Source organism: Arachis ipaensis, chromosome B01 (genome assembly GCF_000816755.2).
Source record: "Arachis ipaensis cultivar K30076 chromosome B01, Araip1.1, whole genome shotgun sequence".
NCBI lineage: Eukaryota > Viridiplantae > Streptophyta > Magnoliopsida > Fabales > Fabaceae > Arachis > Arachis ipaensis.
The window spans coordinates 110,804,797-110,809,428 of record NC_029785.2 but is presented as its reverse complement, the minus strand read 5'-3'; the positions used below and the strand labels follow the sequence as shown (position 1 = coordinate 110,809,428).

The 4,632-nt window shown below is 35.3% G+C and overlaps 2 long non-coding RNA genes across 2 annotated transcripts; both read left to right on the top strand.

The window, feature by feature from the left end:
• On the top strand, positions 324-1,043 carry LOC110271729. The gene is made up of 3 exons (XR_002362342.1): positions 324-443; positions 690-860; positions 948-1,043. It is a non-coding gene; the product is annotated as an uncharacterized LOC110271729 (long non-coding RNA).
• On the top strand, positions 1,981-3,234 carry LOC107619100. Its single transcript, XR_001615503.2, has 4 exons — positions 1,981-2,046; positions 2,146-2,593; positions 2,827-2,966; positions 3,078-3,234. It is a non-coding gene; the product is annotated as an uncharacterized LOC107619100 (long non-coding RNA).

Genomic DNA, 4,632 nt, shown 5'->3' with positions numbered 1-4,632 from the left:
AAAATGAATTAGCATAAATTACAGACGGAAAAGAGAATCCGTCGATAAAATATTACAGACAAAAAATCAGTCTGTAATTTAAAATATTGCATCTGAAAATATTAACTTAAACCTAATCTACCCTCCTCTCTCTCAAGCTCCATTCACAAATAAACAGAGCTGCCAACTCCTACCTTTATGTGCTTCTTCCTCTCTCCGTCGCACAGCTACTTCTTCTCTCCATCGCATGAGCTGCTTCCGCCACCGCTTTCATTGCACGATCTCTCTCTGTCATCCCTTGCGTCACATGAGCTCCCTCCACCGCTGCTCTCGTTGCGTCTACTCCATTGTCGCAGAGCTCTCTCCGCCGCCACTCTCATCACATCTGCTCCATTTGGCGCCTCTTCCATCTAATCTCAACAACTCGCTCTCTCAGTTCTTCTTGTAACCATCTCGAATTTTAGGTATATATATCTTGATTTTGTGATTCTGTTCTTCGTGGTAAACCTTAGGGTTAATTTTTCTGTGCCAATTTTAGCTAGGTTTATCATACTTTACTTTTGTGCTTCATGAATCTGTGGGTTACTCTGATTTTGATGAATTTTTTTCTGTAATCGGAAGCTTTTTTGACCTAAATGCAATATTTTGTGTGATTCATGTGATTCATGTGATACTAGTGTGTGACTTTTTATATAATTGTTGATTGACAGGGTTGTTGAATATCAAGTCAAATCTACAGCACAACATCTGATTAAGGAACTGTTGTCTATTGATTCTTGCAATTGCAATTTCTCTCTACGCCAATGCTCTTCTTGCTAAGCTCCATGAATTTGGTGGAACAAGGCATATTAGATACAGAGATTTAGCTGGCTTTATCTATGGTATGTGAAAAATGTTTTTTCTGTGCTCAATTTTTTTCCATGCTAGTAACATAATTCTTATTTTCATTCATTCATTTATTAATTTAGGTAGAAAAGCATATTCTCTCACATGGGCCCTACAGTATATCAATCTTTTCATGATAAATGCTGGCTATATCATCTTGGCTGGTTCTGCCTTAAAGGTACTACAATTATAGTTGTTTTGTTTTGCTTTTTTCATTTACCTGCAAAAAGGAAATGACAATCTTTTTGTGTGCAAGCAGAGAAAGAGACCAATGATACTGCTGATTATTCTGCAGCAAAGTATTGCCGTATGGAGTTACTCATGCAGCAAAGGTCAGTTGTTGGCCCATGGTTTCTTGATCAAGTCCTCCTTTAGCAAAATTCTTAGTGTCTTATTTTTATATATGTAGTGTAAGTACCGTTGGATCAGCTTTAGAGCATATGAAGAGGACTCATGAGGCTGTAAATGAGAAAGAGTCCAAGCATATCTCTGTAGCAGTATCACTAATCAAGTATCTAGTGAATTGATTGTGAGAAACTGAGAATAACGGTCAGTAATGCCCATGCTTATTGAAAATGTGCTTCATTCAGTCATAATCTGCTCTTAAACTAATACTTTTATGATCAACTGATGCAATATCAATCACTTGGGTACAGTAATGCTTCTAATAGCAATGAGCAACATGACATGGAGATCAATTATGCTCGTGTTGCAGCAGAGGAAGATGTGGCAAAGAACAGCAATGATCTCTTTGAGCAGTTTGATGGTAAGTGTATGGTTTCATTGCATAGCAAAATTGGTTACAAAAAAGCAGCAAAATTATTTTATTATTAGCATTCTGACGTATGTGTCCATTAGAAATTTGGTTTCAGAACTCTACTCTTTACCATTTTAGCATGTTTCATACCTCCCACCATATTCAACCAGTTCCTGCCATATTGTTTCATTATGCATATAACTAGTATATTTTATCACTAGTTAATATATATATTCCAAACTACCATTGTTTCATTATGCATATAACTAGTATGTTTTATCACTAATTAATCTCTTTGACAGTTTTAATTAACAATTCATATGTAAACTAATCTTGACTCTAACAACAGCAAGTTGAGAAATCTAGAGAAGGGTCTTCCATAATACAAAGCAGCACATTTGTTTGATAAGCTTGTGTTTGATAAGGTATGCTTTAAACTTAATCAATACTTTACTAGCAAGATAGAAAACTCATGAAAGATTGAATTAAAAATCTAATACATTATTGTTTTGAATAATTGGTAGACAAAACAAGCATTAGGTGGACGAGTTCGAATCTTGTTATCAGGAGCTGCTCCTTTGCCTAGACATGTTGAGGAGTTTATGAGGGTCACTAGTGGATCTACATTATCACAAGGATATAGTATCAACTTTGATATTTGATCTTTTAGTGTCTTTGAGTAGAGATGAAATTGTTGATGATTGTGTATTCATTTTGATGTAACAGGTCTTACTAAAAGCTGTGCTGGGTGTTTCACAGCAATAGGTAACGTGTATTCAATGACAGGAACTGTTGGAATTCTCATGACAACCATTGAAGCAAGGCTTGAATCAGTGCCTGAGATGGGATACGATGCACTTTCCAGTGTGCCATGTGGAGAAATTTGCCTCAGAGGTGTTAGCTTGTTCTCTGGTTATCACAAGCGTTAAGATCTTACTCTTGAGGTTATGGTTGATGGTTGGTTTCATACAGGTAAATGTTAACTTTGTAGAATATTAAAACATGTTACATTGCCTCTAAATGCGAGAAATTCTTAGTTGCTCTCAGAGTAAAATAAAGTGACTTATGCCACGTACACTAAAGTGACTTTGTTATAGATATCGACTAGTGACTTGTCATTTAATTAATAAATAAGTGCAAGAGTTATAACTTATAACTCGAACTCTAAATGCAATATTAAAGGTCTGATTTGGAAATCATTGCAGGTGACATTGGAGAGTGGCAACCAAATGGAGCAATAAAAATCATTGATAGAAAAAAGAACATCTTTAAGTTGTCTCAAGGAGAATATATTGCTGTGGAGAGCATAGAGAACAAGTATATGCAATGACCTCTTATAACTTTGGTGTGTTTCTATATAAACTTAGAGAATAAACACTTATAATACAACATTGTAATTCTTCTCAATTACTAAACTTATGTTGTTAAATATGGATAACAAATTTTCTTCATGTAGATTTGGGTGTATGGAAATAGTTTTGAGTCATTCTTGGTGGCTGTGGTGGTTCCTGAAAGAAATGCCCTTGAGGATTGGGCACTTGAGCATAATTTGACTGCAAATTATAAATCTTTATGTGATAATCTGAAGACAAGAAAATACTTATTAGATAACCTCAACAGCACTGCTCAGAAACACCAAGTATGTATATAAAATTCTCCATCTTAATCCTATGCTGTTGATATATAACAATAGTAGTTTGGAATATAAATAAGATAATAATTTGAATTTCCTAAACTAGTTAATACTAGTTTGGAATCATCAATTTTAGCTTTCTGCTATCAATTTAATTCAGTTAATTCTAGTTTGGGTAATCATTTACTTCATCAGTTTATTGCCATTGCCATTTTCAATATCTGATCTGTTTGTGTGAGAAATGAATGTGGTGGATAGTTTTTTAATTTTATTTTGATATTATAGGATATACATGAAAAATTGTGGTTGTGTTAGGGAATCTTTGAGGGCTAAAGGCATATAGAACCGAAGAAGGGTCTATACTTCTGTTTAGGCCAGAGGAGAATGCCCTGCGTAAAACTCGGTCAAACTGTAATTAATTAAATAATAAATTAAATGTGAGTGAACATGGTTAGAAAATTTAGCAATCGGATTTCGATAATTTAAATATGATATTTGGACACAGTGAATTTTTTTGAGTCGGAAAACATAGTTTTCTGCGTAAAAACGCGCACTAAAAATTTGACCGGCAGTACCGGCTGAGATCTGTTCGGTACAGCAGCTGAGGAAATTAATTTGAAGTGAATAAGGTTAAGCAATAAGAATTTATAATTTGGAAAGATAGAAATATTTAAAATACTATTTAAAACTCTAATCTTAAAGGTTTTGGCCCAAAATTGGGCCAACGGGCTAAACCAAGTGAACCAGGCCCAAGTGGGCCCAAGACCCTACATATATATAGCCTTATTAAGGCCATTCAGCAGCCACAACTCCCCCATTTGTGAGAGAGATCAAAAAATAGAGAGGAAAGAGAAGAAGAGAAAACCCTAGCCCCTCTTGATCTTCAAACCACCATAACTTGAGCTACGGAGCTCCAATCGACAAGCCGTTTGCAACCACGCATCGCTCTCCTCGCCCTCTTCGATTCTATCTAGATAATGTGGTGAGTATTTCGTTTTTCTCTGACCAGTTTTGATTTTTCCTCTAAAAACATGATTGATTATGGGTGTTGAATGATTTTATGATTTTGGTTGTTTAGGAGTGCTCTAGTATGAGCCATGGGTGATATTCATCACAAACTTCAGAGAGTTGAGGTAAGGAATCACTAACCCTTGTGATTTACTAGATTTTTTAAACCCTAGGTTGATGTATGTATGATATTGGTTGTGTTAGAGTTGTTGGGTGAGATTTTGGTGCTCTTAGGGACTTGAATTTGGCTTGCTGAACTCTTGGTGGAGTTTAAAGCTAGTGCTTGGTGGAAATTTACAAGGAACGACCAAATTATTGTGACTACAAGAGGTACAATTTAAGTTTCATTTAAGTACCGTATGATATGATA